Here is a 26,350-nt window from a genome sequence, read left to right on the forward strand (position 1 = left end):
CAGGCAAGAGGAAGGCAAAGCAAGCCCTGATCCTGCCTTCTCCCCAAGAAATGGGAGCTGGAGGGTACCATGAAGCAAGGAGGGACTTGGAGAGAAGGGCAACCAAGCTGGGGAAGGGTCTGGAAATGAGGAAAAGCTGAGGGAATTGGGAATGTTGAGTTTGGAGAAGGCTGAGAGGAGCCCTCATGGCTCTGCACAACTCCCTTCAAGGAGGTTGCAGGGAGGTGGGTGCTGGGCTCTGCTCTCAAGTGCACAGTGCCAGGAGCAGAGGCAATGGGCTGAAGCTGCACCAGGGGAGGTTTAGCCCAGCTCTGAGGATGAATTTCCTGCCTGAGAGAGCAGTCAGGTGTAGGAATGGGCTGCCCAGGGAGGTGGTGGAGTCCCCAGCCCTGAGGGATTGAAAAGCCATGTGGGTGAGGCACTGCAGGATGTGCTCCAGTGGGTGACACAGATATTGATACACATATTTTACTTATTTTGGGGATGGTGGCAGCTGGATGTGGTGATCTTAAAGGTTTTCTCCAACTGTGACATTTCTGTAATTCTGTGAAATGAAAACCAGAAGGATGACAGCCAGGAGTGACAATTGTGCAGCATCAGATAACACCCCTAACCCCAACAGGGTGGGAAATAGGAAGCAAAAATCACTCAGCTCCTTGGAGATAGAGGTGAAGGAAGCAATTCCCATTTCCTGAAAGAAGGAGAAGAAGAAATCTTGATCAGGACTGGAGGTGGGAATTTATCACGGGCACACACAAGAATGAGGATCTATCTGAGCTGATTCTGATGTCATTGATCTGGAGGAGAGATTTGCTCAGAAAAAAAAAAAAAAAAAAAATTCTTTCCGAGGGAAGGGAATCTGTCAGAAATCTGTGTCCCTGCCTTGTGGTTTATTATGCAAAGAAGCCTCAATGCCTTTCTGAACCATGAAGGATGAGTTTGGGTTGGAAGAGGGATCTTAAGAGGTCCCAGTGACTCCAGGAGCTGCTGGTTTCAGGAGAGCTTCTGGTGGTGGGAAATGTTGGTCCTTGTCAAAGAGGGGAATGGAACTGGGTTGGGTGTTTCCAGAGTTCCCAGAAACAAACCCACTCCTTCACATTATTTTCTATTATTTATTTTACTTTATTTTATTTTGCCTTATTTTATTATTTTGTTTTACTTTCCCTTATTTTATTTTACTTTATTTTGTTTTGGTTTATTTTATTTTACTTTATTATTTCATTTCATTTTTCATCATTTCATTTAATTTCCTTTTTTTTGTTTGTTTGTTTGTTTTGTTTTCTTTTCTTTCATTTTACTTTATTGTGTTTTGTTTGCCTGTTCTCTGGAGGAATGACTTTGCATCTGGCTCATGTGCAGAAGAGAGCCCAGGGGATATTCCACTCTGTCCTTGTCTTCTCTCATCCTTTTGATGTCAGCTGCATCACTTTTCTGGGCAGGGTCCAGCTGTCCAGGACTCCATTTGAGCTTCAGTCCATGGGTGGCTCTGAGGTGGGTGTAGAAAATACTTAGAGTAGCATGCAGGGAGCAAAACATGACCTAACACCTTTTTTTTTTTTTTTTTTTTTTTTTTTTGGCAATTAAGTGTCTCAGGATGGTAATTTTAGAATTAGAACTGAGCTGTTGGGAGCCACAAAGAGTGGATGAAATCTTGATGTTCCCTTTGGTGGAGAAAGTGTTGAGCCAAGGTTGAGTTGACCAAAGACCAAACAGAAAAAGATCTCTAGAAGGTTTTTACTTGTCCAGGAGGTTGAAGTTTGGAGCCCTGTGTTTTGGAAAGGTTCCTGACAAATCATGTGGCCCCAATTCAGCAGGTTGGGAACAAAGTTCCAGAGGGGAGTCTGGCTCCACAAAGCCACCAAGATCCCATCTGAAAACAGGTTGGGATAAAGTCAGGGAGATGCTCAGAGGGATCCAAGTGGGACACTCTGCTTGTTTATAAGGAAGGACACACAGGGAATCTCTCTTAGAGGAAAGGACATTCAAAGGGCTTTCCTGAGAGCTTGATCCCAAATTTCTTGGGTACCTTCTCCATCAGAACCAGTAGAGATGAAGTGATTTCTGTCTCTGCTGATCTTAGGAGGCTTCTGGTGAGGAGAAAAGAGATGAGTCCTTCAAGGAGCAGGAGGGATGAACCATCTGGAATCTGCTGTGGTTGAGGGGCAAAGCAAGGAATGTTGGTGTTGGCCATGGCATGGATCTGTCTCACTTCTACAGGAAAGCTGGAGAGGGACTTTGTGCAAGGGCGTGGAGTGGCAAGATGAAGCACAATAGTTTCAGAGTGAAAGAGGGAGGATTTAGATGAAATATTAGGAAGAAATTCTTTGCTGTGAGGGTGCTGAGCCCCTGTGCCAGGTTTCCCAGAGAAGCTGTGGCTGCCCCATCCCTGGCAGTGTCTCAGGTCAGGTTGGATGGGGCTTGGAGCAACCTGGGCTGGTGGGAGGTGTCCCTGCCCATGGAAAGGGCTTGGGAATGGAGGAGCTTGAAGGTCCCTTCCAACCCAAACCATTCCATGATTCTCTGATTCTTCAGGGTTTTTTTTTTCACTTGGGTTTTGCCTTCAGCACTGCTGCAGTGCTGGGCTGGCTGGGCTGTTCCAGGGCTCTGGAAGTGCTCTGGGGATCTGACCTGATGGCTTTGGATGTTTAAATAAATTAAACACAGCTGCCAGGAAAATCCAGTAACCTTAACAGCACCACGACTCCCTTGCCTGCGTTGTAATTACAGCAGCAACTGCCTGGAAGTTCTACTTTCTGGTTTATTTTTAAATAACTTCTGAGCTACCCTTTGATCAACTGCTTCATCCCTGGGTCCTGCCTTCTCCTCTTCCTTCTGCAGGGTTTAACCCTTGCTGCTTCTTCAAGCATCTCATTGCAAGTTGAAGTCAGGTGCAAATGCAAGCAGCTGATGGCAAAAAAGTGAGTTTTTGCCTCAGTGTATCCCCCAGTTGGGAGCTGAGGGTGAAGGTGGGGAGAATTTGAAGCCAGTGTTTATGGGGTCGAGTATGGTAGAAATTCAGAGAGAAGTCCTAATGGATGTTGGGCAAGTGAACCTTGGAATATGCAGCTTTTTCTCCTGCTTTGACCTCATTCTTTTGGACCCCTTCAGAGAGATGGGTTTTCTGCCCCAGCGACAGCACTGTTACCAGAAGGAAAATGATTTTGTTTGTTTTGCTGTGTGTTTGGAGCTTAATGAATTCTCCCTCATCAGCTCATGAGCGGAACCCATGAATAATCAACTCCCAGCATGGCTGTTGCTGCATGCTGCTTCCCTTCAGTAAAAACTCAGATTATCTTCTCTGAAGGATCTACATGGGCTTAAATCTCTGGAGGAAACCCAGGTACAGGGAGTTGACTCAGGGGGTTGCATCAGAGCCTGCAAAGATGCTCAAAACCCAACTGAATTTGAAGTATGTCCCAATGCAAGGAGGGAGGTTGGCTCAGAACAGGGTGCTGGTCCCACCTTGAGGACACCAGACCCAAGGTCACTTTGTGTTTGGATATGGAATTGGAGAACCAATCAAAGGGTTTGGGTTGGAAGGAACATTGGACATCACCCATTCCCAACCCCTGAGACACTGCCAGGGATGGGGCAGCCACAGCTTCTCTGGGAAACCTGGCACAGGGGCTCAGCACCCTCAAATTCAAGAATTTCTTCCTAATGTCTTACCTAAATCTCCCCTGTTTCAGTTTAGAACCCTTCCCCCTCATCCCATCCCTCCCTGCCCTTGTCCCCAGTCCCTCCCCAGCTTTCCTGGAGCCCCTTCAGGCACTGGAAGGTGCTCTAAGGTCTCCCTGCAGCCTTCTCTTCTCCAGCCTGAACAACCCCAACTCTCTCAGCCTGGCTCCAGAGCTGCTCCAGCCCTCCCAGCATCTCCAGGGCCTCCTCTGGACTCACTCCAACAGCTCCATCTCCTTCTGGGGTTGGGGACCCCAGAACTGGACCCAGCACCCCAGGGGGGTCTCCCCAGAGTGGAGCAGAGGGGGACAATCCCCTCCCTGACCCTGCTGGGGATGCAGCCCAGGACAGGGCTGGTTTCTGGGCTGCCAGTGCTCATTTTTGGTTCATATTGACCTTCTCATTTTCTGCTCCATGGGATGAGCTGTCTCCTGAAGATCTGAGGGTGCTTCCAAGAGAGCCATTTGCCAGCTTATTTTTCAACCTGACTTTTTTTTTCTTTTTGACTGAACTGTCCAGGACAAGTGATGCTCTGGTTTGCTCTCCCATCTTCTCTTCACACCAGGTATCAGATATCTGCCTTGGAGGGCAACATGAGGTTCCATGCATTTGTTCTGGGTGAAAGCCCTGAGCGTGTGTGATTTGGGTTGGAAAGTTTATGAGATTCTGTGGTTTATGGTAAATTTGAAATTGACTTTGCAGTCAGGGGACATTAAAAGTGTCTGAAGGGAAGTTGGTGTGATGTCTTGGAGAAGAGAAGGTGGTAATTTCCCCTCTTACACTGATGCTCTCAACAGTAAGGAATGAAGCAGCTGCTTCTCAGAGGATTGTTTTTTTGTTGTTTTTTTTTTAATGTATTTGTTTTATGTAATTTATGGACTTTTTCTTTTTTTTTGGGGGGGGGAGGGGGTTTCCCCCTTTACTGACTTTCCCTCCTTTATTAGAATAACCCTGTGAAATAATCTACTAGAATAATCTTATCTACCACTTTTCATCTCTAGATTTCAAAGCCCTTTCCAGCCCCATCCGGCGTCATTGTTTCCATTTTCACACAGGAAAAGGAAAATTCAGGGCTGGAGGTGGGAAAGGATGTCAGCCCAAAGACACAGCCAGGCCACTCCTCCTCCTCCTGGGCACCATCCATGAACTCATTTCTCCCCAGGTTGGGAGGGATGAGCTGTCTCAGGGCATTTTTTGGCTGAAAGACACAATCCCTGGGCAAACCCTGCTCCAGCAAGGAGAGCTCTGTGTCCTGCTGGCATCTCCCATGGGTGCTGCCACCATCAGCCCATGGTGACACCATCACCAGCCAGAGCACCCTTTATCCACAGACAAAAATTCCAGGTCAGTCGTGGAGATTTTTTTTGTCAGGTGGGATTTTTTTGCAGGGACATAAGTGACTTCTCCAGGGCACTGCCCTAGCCAAGGCAACACAGGCTTCTAGCAAGGCTCTGAAACTTGTTCTTTTGGTTGATCAAAATGAGGTTTTTGGCTGAGCAGCACGTTTTCTGGGGGGGAGGTGGGATTCATCTGTCCATGTTTGGATGCTGGGAAGAGTTGCCACCTCCTCCCTAATTGCCTGAGCTGCCTTCACCATCAGTGGAGTCCAACAGGCACAATTCCAGTGGTGTGGTTTCTTTTCTCCTGAGGTTGATATCAAGCTGAGATCAGTCAGATTCTACTGTAGCTTCTCTCCTTTGCTGATGGACTTTAGCTGGTGAGCCCTGTCTAGCTAAGCAGTGTTTTTCTGTAGCTACACGAGGGGTTCATGACCCTGAGTGTCCCCTTCCCACCATGGATTTCCATTTCCCAACAGAAAACCAAATGTCTGGAAGGGGAATTACCCTCAAAAGACACCATGGCATGGGTTTTGCACACCTGATGTTGTGTGGTCTGGTGTTCTACCATGCAATGGTTGCTCTACAGGTTCCAGTGCACTGTGGTCAGGTTTTTGGGTTTGTTTTTTTTTTTTTTTTTCCCATTTTAAATCCTGCTAGAGAACAGTTCTGGCACCTTCCTGATCCCTTAATGCATCTGGTGAGGTCAAAGACTCTTCAGAGCATATGAAGGAAATGAGCAGAGTCCTTCAGGAGGAGCCTGGGGTCACCAGGGCATGAGGAGAGATGTGAGGTTTACACTTGTTTGGTAAAAGCTGAAGCCCATCAAAGGTGTTTTATGACGTTTGGGTTTCAGAGATACCAAGAAGATGAAAAAAGAAAGAAAAGAAGAAGAAGAAAAAAATAATAATTGCCAAAGTCCTGGGCATTTTAAAGTAATATTTGAAGGGGATTTATTGAAGGTGCTGAAGCAGCATCTGCTTTCCAGATTAACAGAGGGCTGGCAACCAGCACTTTGGAAGCAACCTTGAAGACTGTTTGAAACCTAGAGAGCAAATTCCATTTGGTGAATGGCTCACGACACGTTTGCACTTCCTTCCCCTTTCTTTGTCCCATTTGTCCTCTTCAGTGATCCTGATCAGGAGGCACACAGACATTGGAACCATCCTGGAAGTGTTGATGTGCCAGGATTGGGCCACACATCACAGCAGGGGCCTAAGAGTGCAGAGCTGGAGGACATCATCTTTTGGGGCAAATAGGTTTTATTTTGGATACGTTGAAACTTGGGCCAGGAGGTGTAGGTGGCCTCCAGTGGAAGATGAACATATGGAATAAGATGAAAATATGAAACAAGATTAAAAAAAATATGGACAAGCTGCCCAGGGCGGGGGTGGAGTCCCCATTCTTGGAGGGATTTTAAAGCTGTGCTGAGGGCCATGGGGCAGTGGTGGCCTTGGCAGTGCTGGGTTGAGGGTTGGCCTGGATGATCTTTAAGGTGTTTTCCAAGCAAAATGGTTGGATGATTCTATGAAGTTGGTGCTTAATCTTCTGTTACAGGCAGTAGATGTTTGGTTAATGGAGTCTGGAAGGTATTTCACACCCCAAAGGAGATAGTAACCAAATAGCCCTTGCAGACACCCCAGATTGTGCTGACTGTACTCCCATGGACTTCAGAAAGAGAGCCAGGTCATGATTCAGACAAAAGTGCCTGGTTTTACCCCAAGACATGTTGTCCTTTTGCCAAGAAAGGTTGGACCAGATGATCCCTGAGGTCCCTTCCAACCTCTGGTTCTGTGATACTGCTTGGTCCCCAGCTGCCAGTCAAGAGGGATGGAAATCCCTCTTGGGTCCTTGAGGTTTGTATCCTCAAAAGCCACCCACAAGTCCTGGGTAGCTTAGGGAGTCTAACTTGATGATGATGGGAACCCAAGTTTAGGCAAAATAAATCCAGCATTTGAAGGTGGGCACCTAAACTGAGATGCTTAAGTTCTGGCTGGTCAGAGCCAGGGCATGGATGGACTCCTCAGAACATGGTCCATTGGGAGGATGTGAGTGTAGACACCTTGGAGAAAGGCTGTTTCTTCATGTGGGTTTGACTAAAAACCCTGAACAAGCAGCTCCATCACCAGGCTGCTTGGGAATGATCCTTCCAGGCTCAGCCCAGCCAAGGGATGGAGAGCTCAGTGTGCTAAAGAGGGACAGAAACTCCTCTCCCAGAGCCAGGCAGTGGGAGGAAGAGGCTTAAAAGTGAGCTGATGTGGCATCTTGGTGATGTATTCAAGAAGGGTAATTAGAAACCTTCACGTCATATCCTTGAGGGTGTGTTGGGTTCATCAAGAAACCACCCCAAGAAGCTAAAAGGGACTTCGTGGCTGAGGGGGGAAAGCCACAGGCAAGCCTGGCTGCTTTGTGGCTTTCCATCCTGCCTGTGTTTTGGGATGGGGAGAATGAAGTCTGGGCTGCTCTCAGGCATGCACAGCCTATTTTGGAAAATGCTGCAAGGGCACCAGAGCATCCTCCCTGGCTGCTGGCTCAAAGGGTGGACCACGAGTATGGTAGTTCAGAGGTTCTTTAGCCTCTCTTCATAGAAACATTTTGCTAGGAAGAGATCTTGAAAGTCATTGAATCCAACCCTTAACCCATGGAAACATTTTTTCTCTCTTCATGAAACATTTTGCTTGCAAAAGATCTTGAAGATCATCAAGTCCAACCCTTAACCCAGCACTGCCAAAGCCACCCCTGCCCCATGGCCCTCAGCACCACATCTCCAGGGCTTGGAAATCCCTCCAGGAATGATGGGGACTCCAGCCCTGCCCTGGGCCAGGTGCAGCCTTTGCTTAGCCCCAAAACTTCCATTTATATCCTCATTCCATAAGGATTCTCCTGAGCCTCCATCAGTGATTTTTTTCATATCTTGAGTCACAAAATGTTGTGTTCTTGAGTTCCCCTTGCCACAGGGAGAAGCCACAAGCCAGGGCTCTGCCTCTGGAGAGAAGGAGACAACTTTAAGTAGAAGTTAAAGCTGCTCAAGGGAGCCTTGATGTTGGGAGAAGGTTGAACATCAACCTTAGCAGAGATGAGGAGCATAGTCCAGCATGAAGCCAGGGCACTGTGGGACTTTTGCAGCCTTCCCTGGGAATTTTGCCTAAAATGAAGGTGCTCACCCAGGTGGGCATGTTGACAGTGGGCTATGTTAAGATCTTTGGCCCCTTGCTGATAACTTCTGGCTACTGAGTGACAAATGAGCCATTTGTCCTCAGAGGGGATGGTTTCTTATCAGCTTATGATCTGAACTGGGGGCAGGGTTAAGGAAGGAGGTTGTACATAAGGTCAGAGCAGCTGGGTGCTCTCAAAAGCAGGTGGATTCATTAGCTGTGGAAAAGTCCCCCTTTTTGGGGCTGATGGTGCCCTTGGAGTTTGGGCAACCTGCGTGGCTTGAGTTACATGAGCTGTGGCCACCCTGTCCTCTGCTCTGCTCTGAGCATTGCTTGATGCCTAAGTATCCTTCCCCTGGTGGCTGTAGGAGCATGAAAAGGAAGGATACAGGGCACCACAGAGGTTACCTGCTCTGGTTTTGATTTTTTCCTTGAGTGTGCACGCACAGGAATTATCTTCTGGATGATGGGATTAAGCACACCCGTGGCACGAGGAACACACGGTGTCACTTTGCAGGTGACAGCAAACTGGGAGGCAGTGTTGATCTGCCTGAGGGTAGGGAGGATCTACAGAGAGACCTGGACAGGCTGGAATGATGGGATAGGGACAATTGTATGAGGTTCAGCAAGACCAAGTGTTGGGTCCTGCACTTGGGTGACCCCAACCCCAGGCAATGCTCCAGGCTTGGGGCTGGGAAGCGCCCAGAGGGAAAGGAGCTGGGGGTGTTGGTTGATTCAGCTGAACAGGAGCCAGGGGGTGCCCAGGTGGCCAAGAAGGCCACCAGCATCCTGGCTTGTGTCAGGGCAACAGAGCTGGGGAAGGGTCTGGAGCAGAAGGAGAAGGTTCTGGAGAAGTTGTGAGGAGCAGCTGAGGGAGCTGGGGGTGTTGATCCTGGAGCAAAGGAGGCTGAGGGGAGAGCTTCTGGCTCTCTGCAACCCCCTGAGAGGAGGTTGGAGCCAGGGGGGGTCGGGCTCTGCTCCCAGGCAACAAGGGATGGGAGAAGAGGAATTGAGCTGGAGGTTTAGATTGGAGCTTGGGAAGAATTTCTCCCTGGCAAGGGTTGTCAGGGCCTGGCCCAGGCTGCCCAGGGTAGAGGTGAATGGAACCCCTTTTTCTCAGCTCAGGTAGAAGGCCAGATTTAAGGGCAGGTGTCAGCTGGTGGTGCCATTCTGGGGACAACCCAAACCCAAATCTCTAGAGGTCTCCTTCAACCTTGTTAATTCTGTGATGTGCTTGTGACAGTCCTACATGACATTTCCTGAGTGGAAAAGTCAGGTCCCTGTTTGGAAATGTGAGGCCACTGTCTCCATTATTCCAGTGCCTGAAGGGGCTCCAGAGGAAAGCTGGGAGGGACTCCTGACAAGGGCATGGAGTGATGGGATGAGGCAAGATGGTTTCAAACTGAAACAAAGGAGATTGAGATGAGATTTTAGGAAGGAATTGTTTGTTGTGAGGGTGCTGAGCCCCTGTGCCAGGTTTCCCAGAGAAGCTGTGGCTGCCCCATCCCTGGCAGTGTCTCAGGTCAGGTTGGATGGGGCTTGGAGCAACCTGGGCTGGTGGGAGGTGTCCCTGACCATGGAAAGGGCTTGGGAATAGATGAACTTTAAGGCCCATTCCAACCCAAACCATTCTATGATTCCATGATTTGCTAGGGCAAAGTGATGCCCAAGAACTTCTGTAGAACTTCATTTTACCCAAGTTTTTCCCACTCTAAGAATAGTAGAGGACTTGCAGAGGCAGAGGTGGGAGGATGCTGGTCCTAGACCATACCCCTCTTCACCCCATCACGTGTGGGACGTGGGGTTGTTGTGGGTACCACTGTGAGTGCCACCCAGCTACTGACAACCAAACTATGGGTGTAAGGAGACACAGGAAACCAATAATCCCAAAAGGAGCAAGATGGCACCTTGAGGTGGGAGGGGGAAAGGGATGGGATGGGATGGGATGGGATGGGATGGGATGGGATGGGATGGGATGGGATGGGATGGGATGGGTGAAGCAGCCAACACTGCTTTGACAGGATCCATTTCTGGACTGTTCATGTGCCAGCTGTCAGAGGAGGAGATGTGATACAACAGGAAGATGGGGTGTGTTTGCACCTCTATGGCACCATGTTGCTTGGTGATTTTCTGAGGGAGAAGAGCAGGGAAATGGCTGAGCTTACCATGAGCTTACCATAAGAAATGGATGGTAGGAAATGGCTGAGCTTACCATGGAAAAATGGAGAGCAGGACCAGCCCTGGGTCGATAGTTTCTCATCATTTCAGCAGAAGGCTTCTCCAGAGCTGCCTCTTCTTACCCAAGAGCTCAGTTCTGAATCTGATGAAGGTTTTTAATCTCCTTTTTTCCCCCCTCTCTTTTGTTCCTTAGGAGATGGTCAGAGGAGCAAAGGGAGCATCACCAGAGATTTGAAACAAAACCCAGGGTACCGGTGAGTACGCGTTCGGGTGTCCTGAGCTGGTGGCTCTGTGGGGACAACTGGTGCACTGAGGACTACAAAGTGGCTGTCTTGATGTCTTTTGGGGGTCTTGGGGGTCTCATCCTGCTCTTCAGTTCCTGGGGACTCCTGCAAGAGAAGAGGTAGTTTGTAGTGTTGATGGAGCAGCTTGATCACCACCATGGTTGGCTCTTGTTCTCAGCAACCAAACTGCTCATTGCTCCTGTAAATCCATCGATGATGCTCTCAGGAGTGTTTGTGTTCTCAGTGCTGGAAAAGAGCAGACAGTAGATAAATCCACTGGCAGCTGCCTGGGACTACTCTGAGGGACAATATTTGTTGATGCTTGGAGTGTTTCTGGCTTTTGTTGTGCTTGGCCCCGTTGCAGACCCAGTCCCATGACCTGGGTGACATTTCAAGGTCCTCTCCAGATCTGTTTTCTGCAGCTGTCACACAGGAGGCTGTGGCTTTGGGTGTTTGCCTGGAGGTCTCAAAGAGGAAGAACAAATGAACATCCTGTTTTTTATCCTCTAAGCTGGTTTGGACGTGCCAGGGTTGATGATGCTAAGCTGAGTTATCTTGCCTTGCACCAGGTGTAGGGTGCTCTTTTTACACCATCTTCTGATTTGCACTGACCAACCCTTGGCAGAGTCATTCCCCATGGCTCCCCATCCCTCATGGACCAAAACCCCAATTCCCTGGATGTGTTAGGGGTGCTGAGGAGCACCTGAGTGCTGTGTTATAGGATCACAGAATGGTTTGGGTGGGAAGGGACCTTTAGATGCCACTTAGTCCAACCCCCCTGCAGTCAGAAGGGACAAGTGTAATTAGATCAGGTTGCTCAGAGCCCCATCCAACCTGACCTGGAATGATTCCAGGGATGGGGCATCTCCCACCTCTCTGGGAAACCTGGGCCAGGGTCTCACCACCCTCAGAATAAAGAATTTCTTCCTTGTACGTGTGCTTAGGTCTCTGCTGAAGCCTGGACTCTGTGGACAGGCAGGAGCAGCAGTGATGGTGTGGAGGTCATGGGGAGGTGTGGATTTTAAGACTTAGCTCAGCTCCTTGTGTCATGGAGTTTAGCTTAGATGAAGGGAGAAGATGACCCAGGCAGAGATGAGAAGGAGCTTTGGGAAGGACTCTTCTTCAGACATTTCGTAGAGTCATAGAATGGGTTGGGTTGGGAAGGGATCTTAAAGCTGATCCATTCCCAACCCCTTTCCATGGGCAGGGACACCTCCCACCAGCCCAGGTTGCTCCAAGCCCCATCCAACCTGACCTGAGACACTGCCAGGGATGGGGCAGCCACAGCTTCTCTGGGAAACCTGGCACAGGGGCTCAGCACCCTCACACCAGAAAATTTCCTCCTAATGCCCAATCTAAATTTCCCCTCTTCCAGTTTAAAGCCACGTCCCATCACTCCATGCCCTTGTCCAAAGTCCCTCTTCAGCTTTGTTGTTGGCCCCATTTAGCTGTGTAAAGTCTCTTCATAGTGAATGAGGGTTTTTTTACCCCACGTTACTTCTGCTCTAGTTTGAACATCCACCTAGAAGCCTGTTCCTCCCCTCTGGCTGCAAGGGGAGCCCAGGTGAGGGGATGTTGTATTTTCAAGGTTACCTCCTGGCAAGGTGGGCAGGGAAGATGCTGTGACCCCTCCGAGCAGACAAGACTGAGAAGGTGATGCTTTGTTCCCAGGGATCATTGGTGACTCCAAAACAAGTTTAATCAGGGCTGGGAGCAGAGGCCAAACACCTCTCTGTCTCTCCCACTCCCTTCCTGCTGCCTCTCTGCAGTCAGCTAGAAAATAAATTCAGCTTATCTTCCCAGGAGCAGCAACCCCCTCATCTGTAAACAAGGGGACCTAGAAGTTCACCAGGCACTATCACCAGCCCTGAGGTGTTGGACCATGTCCCACTCTCCCCTGGGAGCCCTTTTACCCACCCAAGCCCCTGGTGGAGATCATATCATCAAATAGATATGATAGATCATATAATCAAATAGAAAGGGACCTTAAAGCTCATTCAGTTCCAAATTTTATCCATGGGCAGGGACACCTCCCACCAGCCCAGGTTGCTCCAAGCCCCATCCAACCTGACCTGAGACACTGCCAGGGATGGGGCAGCCACAGCTTCTCTGGAGAATAGATGAGGGAATAGATGAGGAACTGGAACACTGGGGGTTTGATAAGACTGGCTTTCCTGATTTACACCAGCGAGGGATTTGGTCCCTTGAGCTCCTGCAATCCTGGAGTGATTCAGGGTGTTAAATATCCATTTGCATCATCCTGAGCATTAAATAATTGGCTCGTCAGCAGATTTGAGTTGGAGGGTCTCTCATAATCCTGTGAATTATCTGTCAGGCTCCATTATCATCTCATGTCAACTCTGCCTGGTGTTTACAAATACATTTTGTTTCTCCTGCTGTTTAGTTCCTTTTTTTTTTTTTTTTTTTTTTTTTTTTTCCCTTCCTCTCTCTCTCAAAGGAGCAGCTTTGGGTTCCTTTTGGTTTGCTCAGATGCTCCCCTCAGCTCCCACAGCATCTTTCAATTAACTGGGAAGCAATGGGTCCCATCCTTATCCTGGGATCCACTTCTGCCAAAAAAAAAAAATCAACCCTCATTTGCCAGAAAGAAATAGAACCCTTATCTCAACTGAAAGAGGTTTTTTTTTTTTCCCCAACCTGCAAACTGATAAACCATCACCCTGGTGGAGTTTTCTTTATCGCCTCGGAGAATTTCTAGGACTCAAAATAATGATCTGTCAGCTCTCCTCCAGCACCACACCACTCACACAGAGGGCAAAAACCTTGGCTGCCTTGATGGCATTTTAATTAGGATGCTTAAGAAGGGTCCTCAAAAGCTTCCTGAGCAGATGGGTAATGTGAGAGCTGAGATTTTCTCATATTATTTTTGATAACCTGGCGCTGCCACCGCTGTCTCAGTGATGGGAGAGATGCTCAGCACCTTTGGCAACCAAGCTCAGCTTCACCTCCTGAGCTCTGCAGCATCCTGGAGGAGGTAGATGGGATGTGAGAGATGATCCCTGTGGGTCAGCTTGGCTTTTTGTGGGTCAGATTTACTTTTTGAGCTGATCCTGCTGGAATCAGGAGCTGCAGTCTCACGTGTCCCCCCTCTTTACAGGCTCTGGAGCTGCTGTTGGATGTTTTGCCAATGTCAGGAGAAATCATGCAAAAGCAGCTTCTGCCTTTTTATTGAGCTTAAGAAATGGTTTTCATGGTGAAACCTTGGGGTTATCAAGACTGAGGGATGTTTTCAGCTGGCAGGCTGGGATTGCAGGCATACCAGGGCATAGCTATGGGGTAAGCGAGAGTTCATAAAAAAAAGTCATTAAAAAAAGGACCTCTCTCTCTTATAAACATCTCCCCACCTAGTCAGAACATTCCTCATCCTACAGACATCTTTTGCTTCCAGGGTGTAAGCCATGGAGGGCAAATTCCAGCAGCTTCAACTCATGTATGAGCTCCTCAGGCCTTATACTGAATTTTATTTACCTGTGAATGTCAAGATCGCCCTTTGAAACATCTTTCCCTGGTTCTAACCTGTCAAGAGGAGGTTGATAAGAGGAGATTAATATCCTAAAATAGCAGCCCTGGTACTTTTGTACATGTCAGTGCAATGTCTGAAGGACAAAACCATTTAATTTTGTAGTGAATTGTGTTTGCTTTTGGAAGAATAAGTTTGACTTGACATCATTGTCCTGGCTCCTACATATTTTTGGGCAGGGGCCACCTCTGAAATAGCGAGCTCAGTGTGTCAACAGGAAAGAAAAAGGCAAAAAAAGTGAATTATTATGGAAGAGGAGCTATTAATTCTGGTTAACACGTGGAGGAGACCGATGCTGGGTGGTATAAAGTGACGTGACCAAAGTCCACGTACCAGACAATCATGGAATGGTTTGGGTTGGAAGGGACCTTAAAGCTCCTCCATTCCCAACCCCTTTCCATGGGCAGGGACACCTCCCACCAGCCCAGGTTGCTCCAAGCCCCATCCAACCTGACCCGAGACACTGCCAGGGATGGGGCAGCCACAACCTCCTTGGGCAACCTGTTCCAGTGTCTCACCAGCCTCACAGGAAAGAATTTTTTCCTAATGTCTATCCGAAATTTCACCTCTTCAAGTTTTCAACCACTGCTCTTTGTCCTCTTGCTACACGCCCATGCAAAAAGCCCTACCTCAGCTTGCTTGTAGGCAAAGTACCTTCCCCAGAGGCAGAGACCTGCTTATCTGAGATGTTCCCAGTGCCTTAAAGGCTACAAATTTTACTTCTCCAGCACATATGAGAGCCCCCAGTTAACCATAAGACAAAAACCTACTCGATTTCTGCGCCCGTGCTCTGATGCCGTTACTTTCCCTCTTTTGCAGATCTGCATAATGACATTCATGGTCACACACACACATAGAAAAAAAAATACTTTATATAAAGAAAACCAATCTGGCTTCAACCAGCTCTTTCCTCCTGCTGTGGTTACCTCCAGACCTCAGCTCTCCCGGGGTGAAATGAAAAAGAGGAGTTAATGTAGCGGGGTCGTTTCTCGCCGCTGAATTGGTCAAGCATCTCCGGAGCCAATTTTTTTTTTTTTGCAGCTTTTCAGTGGCATGGCAGACCCCTGGGTAATATTTGCCTTGAATAGAGCTGTTGAGTGTTTAAGCTGGATTGCTAGGAAGGGCTGTTTTATCCCCTGCATCTGAGATTTCAATCCATCAGACACGAAGCAGGTCAAGACTCTCAAGCCATTGTGCGCATTACAGCGCGCGGAACAGAACCTGCTTGATAAAAGGCAGGGCTTGAAAGCAGAGCTGCTTCAGACCTTTAACTTTCAAGTTCCACAATGCATCAAAGACCCTTCGTCTGGACTTCTAAAGGCATTACCTAATATTTGGTGGAAATGAATAATAAAGCATCCCAAGTGCCTGGAAACTAATTGAGGAGTGAGCGTCGCACTGTCTCACCTCCGCTGGATTCAGCTCCCTGGATGAGCTGCTAACAAAAGATGGAAGGGAATAAAAACCAAAAACAAATTACTTTTGGAGACCAACTTTTCTGCCTTGAAATGCTCTTTTTTTGTGTGATGTTGCCTGGTAAGAGTTAGTTATGAAAAGATGAAATGCAGCCTGTGCTGCAAACACCAGGTCTCAAATGAAGCTCAGGAACCCCTCAGGTTCCCCTCCCCACCACAGCCTTTTGTTCCTTCCTCCTGAAAGAATTGCTTGCAGGATGCTGAGGCACTGAGGCTCGTGGAGTTTAGATGTCTTAGGAAAGAAAAAACCAAACCCAAATCAATTTATTTGTGTGGCCTTTGCTTCTGCTCCACCATAAACCACCTTTGGGCAGAGGTGGGACTGCTCTGTTGGTGACAAGAGGAGCTGGGACCCTGGTACCATGCTGAAGGTACTGGTTGTGTTTCTGGTGTCATCAGGCATGCTGAAGCTGCTGTTCAGAGCCTGAGGTGTTTCTTGCCAGAATTTGGTTTCTTAGATGCAGTTCCTGATACTGGGGTCTCTCCATAGCCAGCAAGGTCTCCATAGCCAACAAAGCTCCATCATTTGGTTTCTTAGATTCAGTGGTTCCTCATGTGGTGGTTTCCATAGCCAACAAGGCTCCATCACTTGGTTTCTTTGATGCAGTGGTTCCTCATGGGATGGTCTCCACATCCAACAAGTCTCCTGTGGGACTTGGGAGCTGCAGAGCATCTCTGGGTTCATCTTCTGCCTTGTATCTCAAGATGCAGGGTCAAGTCCTAATGTGGGTGAGGGGAGGTCCACCCAGTTGGGACCAGTGGGGCTGGACTGATGGCTCCAGGAGCATGGGATTCAGTGGAAAGGAGTTATTCCTCACTGGGATAAGCTGCTCCAGAGCAGTTTTTTCCTTTGGGAATCAAACCCTGTGGCATTCAGAATTTCTCCAAACCCCACAAAATGGTGGGAGATGAGGACAGATGAGCACCCATGAGGGTGCTGGGGCAGGAAGGGTTCTACTTTCCTCCTTGCCTTGCCCATTTCTGTTCCCACAGCCTGTGCTCTGTACTTTGAGCTCTATATTTTACAATCTGGTGGAGAAACAGTTAAATTTCTGTGCTTTTTTTACTTTCTTCTCCCCCAGGCCACAATTAATTGAGGGCAGGAGGGCAGGCAGGAGTGCTGAGGCAATATTTACAAGAAGGAGGAGATGTTAATGAGTGACCTGAGCTGGACAGGGATGGGGGGATGGAGATGAGGGGCAGTGGGGAGGCTGTGTGTGTCATCCCCCCCCAGTCCTAGGGGTGATTAAAATCACAGCTTTGCATCCAAATGAATCAAAACTGGACACCTCCCCCCCCATCAAAAACCTGGTGCTGGGGCTGCTGTTTATCCGTGGGACCTTCTGAGGTGGGAGGATGATAGGATGTTGGAATGGGGGAGGATGGCCTGGAGTTATCAGGCTGAGGGATGGAGAGTTTTTAGGAAAATGCTTTTTGGACTCATCCCAGCAGCCTGATTAGGTTGGGTTCAGTTATTCCAGTTACTACAGAGGTGGGAGATGCCCCATCCCTGGAACCATTCCAGGTCAGCTTGGATGGGGCTCTGAGCAACCTGATCCAGTTGCAGATGTCCCTGCTGACTGTGTGTGTGTGTTTGTGGGGTGAACTGGATGACCTTTGAGGCTCCCTCCCAGCCCAAGTTATTCTGTGATGATGGTCTCAAGCCACAAAGACAAGTTAGGAGATGAGGCAGATAAATTGGTGTACAGGGGGTGACACACCAGTTCCAACCTTTCTGCTGCCCATCTCCTGCTGGAGGAGCAGTCAGAGGAGAGGACAGTTTCCCATGGAAAGGGAATTTGGCAGCACTGCAAGGGGAGGTCCATGTCCTGCCTGAAGAATGTGTTGGTGTCCAGGGACATTTTAGTCTTCTGCTTGGGTTTTATGATCCACATCACTTCTCTTTTTAATTTTTATTGCTTCCCTTTAATTGTTGATGCAGCTCTGGGAGCACCTGGGTGGGCAGAGATGGTTCTGCTCGTGCTAAGGGTCACCTTGTGGTTGGTGAGGCTTGATCTCCATTTAAACATGGAGCAGAGAGGAGCCAGATGTGGGCTCTCCAGCCCTTCAGTGTCATCAGACCCTTGCCTGCACCTTCCTGCCTGCCCTCTCCTGCCAATCCAGCTGTTCCAAAGGCAGCAACATCTGGCTTGGTGACCCTTTGGATAACTCCTTGAACTTGAGGAGGGTCATCCTGAAATACGTGCATCAGCAGAGGCAGGAGGAAGAGCTTGGTCTGGGTCATCTCTTGTGGTGAGGTGACACAGAACTGATGGTTGCTGGGTTGGTGGTGCAGTTTGCTCTCTGGGTCTTTAAGTGGAGCATGGAAGGACATGGTCTTTTCCTTCTGGAGAACCTCTCATGCAGGGGGGGTCTGGTCCCTCCTTGGGTTTCAGGGACATTGGAGAACCTCTCATGCAAGTCTGGTCTATCCTTGGGTTTCAGGGACATTGGAGAACTCATGCAAGGGGTGTCTGGTCCCTCCTTGGGTTTCAGGGGCATTGGAGAACCTCTCATGCAAGGGGTGTCTGGCCTATCTTTGGGTTTCAGGGACATTGGAGAACATCCCATGCAAGTCTGGTCCACCCTTGGGTTTCAAGGACATTGGAGAACTCATGCAAGGGGTGTCTGGTCCATCCTTGGGTTTCAGGGACATTGTAGAGCTGGGTAAGCAGGCAGGGATTGCTGGTGGCCCTGGTTTCTTCTTCAGAGATCAGATGATGTTTGCTTCTTTGTTTGCACCTTTGCTGTCACCCTTTTTTCTGGTTTGCTGTGTGTTGCAGAAATAAAAATCTCTGGTATCACCCTGATAGTTAACCTGATAATGAATCTGGTATCTGGTAGTTAAGGGTAGTAAAAGGGTGGCAACTCTGGGAGATCTGGAACATCTCAGCAGCACAGGGGATCATCCACCCTCTCCTGAGCTGGAGCCCTGTCCCCACAGGTCTGCTGGTGGCTCTTGTCTCAGAATAGCTCTGGCCAGGATGTGCTGTCAGAGGGGGCAAAGGGAAAGGATTTATTTAGCTTGACTGGAAAGCTGTCCCTCTCCGATCTGTGTGGTTAGGGAGTGACTTCTCTTGAGGAGACACTGGGGTTGGATGGGTTGACACATCAGTGTGAAGGTTCCACCTGCCCTGGGTGTCCCCTGAGGCTCTCTCCAGGCCAGGGCCATTTAGGAGGAGTTTGTCTCCTTGCTGCTCTGGGTTTCTTCTCATTTCTCCAGGTCAGATCCAAACCCCAACACCTCCACCCCCCACCAAAAGCCTCAGGGCAGCTTTTTCACTGCCTTCAGCTGCCTCCATCCTCCTGGAAAGAAGATGTGACACAACCTCCCTGTGGTGCTTTATTCCTGGTGACAAGTGCACCATCTCTGGTGACCTTCCATGCTGCTGGATGGAGGGAAGGAGGTGCTGGTGCCCTCCCAGGCAGGGCTGTCAGAGCTGGAGAGCTTGCACAGTGTTAAGAGAAATCCTCCCCTCCTCAGTCCCCAGAGGACCCAAGTGCTGGTTCAAAAGGTTTTGAAGCTCTGTCAGCTCTTGTTTGGAGCTGCTGAGCTGAAGGGAGATCCTGCCAAGAGGGTCACAGGCTGAAACAAGCTGAATGTGAAGCAACTGCAGTTTGGAATGATCTTCTGGGTTTGTCAGCTTGGTCAGAATTTAACTCGTGTTGGGGTGCAGCAGGTTTTGAGTGACCAGCCAGGGAAGGATGGGTGTCCTTGCAGGTGACCCATTTGGACCCTGTGCATTCTCCAGCAAGGCAGTGCTCCAGCTCCCCTGCAGGGAACACAGGAAAAGAGGGAGCAAGGACATCAGCCTCAGCATTGAGCTTGCCATGGTGTGGGCTGAGGTCACTCTGATGGCAGCAGAGAGGTAGGGATCCATCCTTCCTTCCCTCCATCTGTCTCATAGAATCCCAGACTGGTTTGGGTTGGAAAGGACTTTAAAAATCATCCATTCCCAATCCCTTTCCACGGGCAGGGACACCTCCCACCAGCCCAGGTTGCTCCAAGCCCCATCCAACCTGACCTGAGACACTGCCAGGGATGGGGAAGCCACAGCTTCTCTGGGAAACCTGGCACAGGGGCTCAGCACCCTCAAATTCAACAATTTCTTCCTCATGTCCAACCTCAATCTCCCCTCTTTAAGCTTAAAACCATCCTTCCGCTTCCTGTCATGCCTTAGCTATGACCATGGGGTTGTCACCTTGCTGGGTGTCCATAGCTCATGCTTCACATCCCTTCTGCCATGTGGGGTCCCCCTCAACCCCCATCTCCCAATGGATTTGAGTGAGAAAGGTGCAGAACCACAGAGGAGGAGGTGGCTCTTGGAGAAGCTCTTCTCCAACCCCTTGGGCTTCCAGGCCTCTGGGGCTGAGCACTGTGGAGCTCAGTGACTAGTTGGCTGCTGGGTTAGGAAAGAAACAGGACACTTTGGGAAGCAGGAAAAAGATCATTTATCCTGTCAATGCTCATCCTCCTTAGTTCATTGTTTCCATCAAAAGCCTGGCACTTAGCTACTTCATGAATGAATGCAGTGTTTGTGGCTCCAAAAACAACTTGGTCCTGGGAAAAACAAGCTGCTTTCACCTCCTGTCTGGTCTGCTGTGACTTTTCCCCTCTTGTTTCTTTCCTTTTCCATCCATCCTACCTGGGTGGCAGTCCAGGTTGTCCCCATGGAGCAGGGCTTGACCCCAGGGGCTGGAAACAAAGTATGGTTTGGGTGGGAAGGGACCTTTCAGGACCATCCAGTCCAACCCCAGGGACATCTCCAACTGGATCAGGTTGCTCAGAGCCCCATCCACCCTGACCTGGAATGGTTCCAGGGATGGGGCATCTCCCACCTCTCTGGGAAACCTGGGCCAGGGTTTCCCCACCCTCAGAGTAAAAAAAAATCAGCCCAGGAGCTGCTCCATGAGGAAAGTGGAGCCCTCTGTGGGTGTGACTTGCTGGGCTGGGACCTTTCTGAGAAGCCAAAGGGAATGGGAAAACTCAAAGGAGAGGTTTGGAGAAGCAGGAGGTGACTCACTGGCATGGCAGGAGGGATATCAAGGAGGAGGAAGGGTGGGTGGAGGTATCCAGATGGACCTGGGAGGCTTTGAGTGCAGCTCAAGGAGCTGAGAGGGGATGGTGCTGCTGGGATGGGAGAGTTGGGGTTGTTCAGGCTGGAGAAGAGAAGGCTGCAGGGAGACCTTAGAGCACCTTCCAGTGCCTGAAGGGGCTCCAGGAAAGCTGGGGAGGGACATGGGACAAGGGCAGGGAGGGATGGGGTGAGGTGAAAATGGCTTCAAATTGAAAGAGGGGAGATTGAGGTCAGATCTTAGGAAGAAATTCTTTGTTGTGAGGGTGCTGAGCCCCTGTGCCAGGTTTCCCAGAGAAGCTGTGGCTGCCCCATCCCTGGCAGTGTCTCAGGTCAGGTTGGATGGGGCTTGGAGCAACCTGGGCTGGTGGGAGGTGTCCCTGCCCATGGAAAGGGGGTGGGAATGGGTGAGCTTTAAGGTCCCTTCCAACCTAAAGCATTCTATGATTCTCTGATTCCAGCTATGTCCTGGGTATGGAAGGGCAGATGAAGTGGAGGATTGGGTCTCCAGTGAGTTGTAGCTGGGTCTCCCAATGCAGTTTAGCAGCTGGGCTTGAGGAGAGCTGGCACCATGCCAATTAGTGAGGTCTTTGAGGACCATCTGTGAGGGAAAAGCAATGAAAACAATCACCAGACAGAGGGAAAATCCCAGGGAGAGAGAGAAAAAGCTGCAAGAAGATTCACAGGAAGAGAAAAAGGAGACAGCAGCATCTCTAACCCAGTGATCAGGCAGAGGAGGTACTTTGCATGTGTCTGACCTCCCCATCACACAAGATCTGCTTAAGGAAGCAGAGAAGATGAGAAGATGCTCTCCTGTCAGGAGTCCTCCAAAGCCAGGAACTTCAAACTGCTCATGTGCTGTGTGAGATTGGCAAAGAGAACCAGAACTCTAAATGAGGAGGAAAAGAAGATTTGGAAGGGGGATTAGACCTCCTTATTCAGGGTTTAAACCAATTTTGAGCCAGTTGGCACTGAGAGAGCAGCTTCCTGGAGGTTCAGCTGGGGTTTCATGCATCAGCTTGTTGGTCTTGGGCTTTTTAGGGCAAATTGGTGGAACTTGGATTTGACCTAAAGCCTTATTGCCAGGTTGCTTGGGCTCTTCAGATCATTGCTGGCCTTCTGCACAAAGCTTTGCTCCTGGGAATCCTGCCAGCAGGAAGAGCAGCTTTGAAGTTCTTCCCAGGGTAGTGAAGAAACCAAGAAAAGAGCAGATATTTCCAAAGAGTCATCCGGCTGCTGGTCCATTTGGTATTCCCAAAAAAAGCTGGTGAGATGGCAGAGCACCAGGGAAGGCTGCAAAAGACTGCAAGTGGAGTAATTAAAGTAGAAGGTTGATTAAAGCCCCAGGAAAACAGCAGCACGGATGGTCCCAAAGGGAGGGAGGAAATCTGGCAGGGATCCAGAGGGGAGGGGAAGCAAAGGGAGGTTGGGAATTAAATCAGGGAGATAGTGAAGGTCAAAGCCTGTCTCCAAGGCTTTTGGGAACTTGGAGCAACACTAACTCTGAGCTTCAGTGGCTGCAACTCCAGGGAAGGAGGAGGGGAGATGTTGAAATGTTGATTTCCTAAATGGGTGGAAATAAATGGCTGTGTAAACCCCCTGAGATTTGCTTCCCCCCATCTGAAGGTGAGAGCTGTGGTTGGGCTTATGGTGAGAAGGTTTGCTGAGTTTTTGCAGGTTGTCTACCAGTGAAATAAGTGAAAGGTGGGCTGAAGGTGGGGCAGGTGTTGGCACACAGATGTTGTCTTCTCTGGAGACAGTCAGAACCTGCCTGGATGTGTCCCTGTCTGACCTACAGTAGATGATCCTGCTCTGGCAGGGAGGTTGGGCTCAATAAACCCTTTAGGTCCCTTCCAACTCCTAATATTCTGTCATTTTGTGATCCCAACCTCTGACTTAATCATTTGGTGCCTCTTTTCTCCTGCAGCCCAGGGACGCTGAGAGTGTCTCAAGGAATTAAATAGCAAAGCAGAGGCAGAGTTACTGGGTCACCTTAACCCAGATAACCTCCAGTTCATCAGTGTCACCCGATCCCAGGAGCTTTTGTTGTTTTTTTTTTTTTCCTTCCCTTTTATGTTAATGAAAAAAAAATGCAGCACCGGGAATTTTTTAATTTTTGAAATAAAACGAAAGCACAAAAGGACTCGAGAAAGTGTGGGGGCTACAAACTAATGGGCATGGGCTTCAAGACCTCCACAGAGCCCATGGAGGCTCTTCCCAAGTGCCTCTTTTCCTAGAGAGGGTTAAGGAGTCCTCATTTTTCCCCTTCTGCATCCCACCCAAAGTCCTCCCCATCCTTGAGGCTCACCAGGCTAATGTGGACATTCCCTCTTCCCAACTCTTTGAGCCATTACTGCTCCCTCCTTCAACTGGGACAATGCCAGGTCTGAGGGGGTGTCATGGCAAGGTGCCCCCTCCCAGGCACTGTCCCCAGCATGGAGCATGTTTGATGTCTTCAGGGTGGTGGAGAAATAGGGATTGCTACCACCACCCTGCTGGCATTTGCAGGCAGGTAAAGGAAGACAAAACCCCAGTTTTGGGTACCCCCCTGCACCCACAAAGCTGGTAGCCTCCAGGAATAGGTTGGGTAGGTGTGACTGGGTGTTTGTGTGGATCAGACTCCGTGTTGAAATGGTTTGGAAGTGCCCTCTCACCCTGCTGGGCTTGTGGCTGAGCATCCTCAAATGGTTTGGGTTGGAAGGCACCTTTCCAAATCCAACCCCTTGCACTGACAGGGATCAGCACCCTCCTGCCCTTCCTGGGGGACCCACCTGGAGCAGCCAATATTTGGGAATGAGGGGCACCTCCCATATATCCTGTCCAAGCCAGGCTTCAAGGGCTGAGCTTCCATCTTTTCCATAGAAATGACCCAAGTGGAGAAGCCCTTAGCATCTCCAAGAGCTGCAAAATAGCTTTTCAACCTAGAGTGCATCTCTCTGATTGCACTCCCTAAAGCAACTGCTTTTCATTTACTGCCTCTTGACCTTAAGACCTGTCCTGGCAGGAGAAGATCAGGTGGAAATCATGATGCTCCCCTGCTTCTGTAAAGCTCCTGATTGCCTTTTTGTTTCTTCACTGACTTTCTCTGTTCCCATTATCTCATGATGGGGGAGGTTTTGAAATAAGCAGGTTTGGGAATGGCAAGGCCATGGAGATAAGAGCCATCTCCTGCATGTCAGATTCATTACCTGCTCCTATCCAAGCCCGGAGCTTTTATTTTTTTTTTTTTTTCCCTTTTATGTTAATGAAAAAAAAATGCAGCACCAGGAAATTTTTAGTTTTTGAAATAAAATGAAAGCACAAAAGGACTTGAGAAAGTGTGGGGGCTACAAACTAATACTGGAGCAAAAGAAAAAGAAAAGACTCATTAAAATACAAATTATTTAGGAGAACAAGCTGGAATGCCATTACACAAAGTGTCACTGACTCATTTTCATTTCACTGAGTCCAGCCTGGGGTTTGGCTGCACATGATAAATGAGTCCATCCTACTCTTCCTTTTTTGTTTTTCGCTTGGTTGTTGCTTTTTTTTTATATATATAAATACCTGTAGGGAGGGAGAAAATCTGCAAATACAATTTTAACCTGTTGAAAAAAATTGGGTCCCACTGGAACTGTCAGAGCTGAATCTTCCCAGAGTGCTTGGGGGCTTCTGGGGTGGTGGGAGGTGCAGCCCTAATGGGCTGGACCCTCCTGAGGCCAAATCCTGTCCCTCTTGGGTATTTGATGTGACTCAGCATCAGCACCCAGCTCTTCCACATCTCCCTGAAGGTGAAATCATGATCTCCCCTCTTTTTTTAAAACCAGATGAGCACTTATTGCAGAATTGGGGAGGATGCTACAAAAGGGGTGCCCGGACCAACCCTCCCACAACCCCTTCTTTGGCAGCAACACCTGTGGGAGGTGCCAGTCTGCCTGATGCACCAGCTGAGTACTCCTTTGAGGACAAAAAGCCTTTGTCTGCTGTGGTTATTTAATTATCCTTTTTCTTTTCCCCTCCTCTCTTCTAAACAATTTGCTCTGACTGCGCCGTCTCAGCTGCGGGGTCGGGGGGGGGGGAAGGTTTTGCTCCATCAAATTACAGCAGAGGAAAAACCCTCTGGCTGAGCAAAGGAGCTCAGGGTGGGGGCGAGGAGGAAGGTGGGAGTGGAGATAATATCATTTTTGGAAGGATGGAAGGTTTGTGGTCACTTTCCCCTCCTCTCCCTGGGGAGGAAGAGGAGGTGGGAGGCAGTGGGCAGCATGGGGAGGTCCTTGGCAGGGCTCTCAACCACCAAGGGCTTGGTGCCAAACATGGATTTTGAAGGAAGGTTGGGGAACAATGTCACAGAGGAGGTGCCTGGGCACAGCAGCTTGAGGTGCAGCCACAGGGATTTGGGTGCTTGGAAAGGAGCTCTGGGATCATCAAATCCAACCCTTGATCCACTCCCCCCGTGGTTCCCAGCCCATGGCACTCAGTGCCACATCCAGGCTCTTCTTAAAAACCTCCAGGGATGGAGAATCCACCCCCTCCCTGGGCAGCCCATCCCAATGTCTGATCACCCTCTCTGGAAAGATTTTTTTCCTAATATCCAACCTAAACCTCCCCTGTCAGAGCTTAAGCCCATGGCCTCTTGTCTGACTGATGGAGAAGAGCCCAACCCCGCCCTGGCTCCAACCTCCTTTCAGGAAGTTGTAGAGAGTGATGAGGTCTCCCCTGAGCCTCTCTTCTCTTTGGTGCAGCCTTTCTAAAGAGCCCAGACAAGAGGCAACCCAAATTGGTGACTTTTGGGAGAGGTGGGAGTCTTCTCAAGCAGCTGGCAGCCTGGGTAGTGCCATGTGGGGATGACAGTCCCAGGTTCAAAGGGTATGGATGGCACCCACTGGGTCTTCCCAGGAGCGTTCACAACTGAGCCCCCAGTTTGTCTTTTTTGGATGAGCACTACCAGATTTTACACCTGAGCATCCTGATAAAGATGGTCCAGCTTCCTTGAAGAAGGGTGTGTAGCCAGAGGACAAGGGGCAGTGGTTGAAAACTTGAAGAGAAGAGATTGAGGTTGGACATGAGGAAGAAATTGTTGAATTTGAGGGTGCTGAGCCCCTGTGCCAGGTTTCCCAGAGAAGCTGTGGCTGCCCCATCCCTGGCAGTGTCTCAGGTCAGGTTGGATGGGGCTTGGAGCAACCTGGGCTGGTGGGAGGTGTCCCTGCCCATGGAAAGGTCTTGGAATTGGATTAACTTTAAGGTTTCTTCCAACCCAAACCAGTCTGTGACTTTTTTATTATTATTATTAACTTTTCTGAAGGCAAAAGTGACTCCTGAAATAAAATCTGTGAAACTGAGCAGGTTTTGGACATGGGGATTAAAAAGTTGGACTTTGGACAAGGGCATGGAGTTATAGGATGAGGGGGAACGACTTTAAACTTGAAGAGGGGAGATTTAGGCTAAACATTGGGAAAAAGATCTTGATTTTGAGGGTGCTGAGCCCCTGTGCCAGGTTTCCCAGAGAAGCTGTGGCTGCCCCATCCCTGGCAGTGTCTCAGGTCAGGTTGGATGGGGCTTGGAGCAACCTGGGCTGGTGGGAGGTGTCCCTGCCCATGGCAAGGGGGTGGGAATGGATCATCTTGAAGGTCCATTCCAACCCAAACCATTCT

At 49.3% G+C, this 26,350-nt stretch overlaps 1 protein-coding gene across 3 annotated transcripts in view; it reads left to right on the forward strand.

The window, feature by feature from the left end:
* The window catches only part of ZBTB7C (zinc finger and BTB domain containing 7C), a 171,309-nt gene that overhangs the window by 79,552 nt on the left and 65,407 nt on the right, over positions 1-26,350 (forward strand). For all 3 annotated transcript variants that reach the window (XM_071730707.1, XM_071730708.1, XM_071730709.1), the window contains one exon: positions 10,542-10,602. The gene's annotated coding sequence lies outside the window, so the exon portion shown is untranslated. The remainder of the gene's footprint in view (positions 1-10,541; positions 10,603-26,350) is intronic.

This window comes from Heliangelus exortis, chromosome Z (genome assembly GCF_036169615.1).
Source record: "Heliangelus exortis chromosome Z, bHelExo1.hap1, whole genome shotgun sequence".
Classification (NCBI taxonomy): Eukaryota; Metazoa; Chordata; class Aves; order Apodiformes; family Trochilidae; genus Heliangelus; species Heliangelus exortis.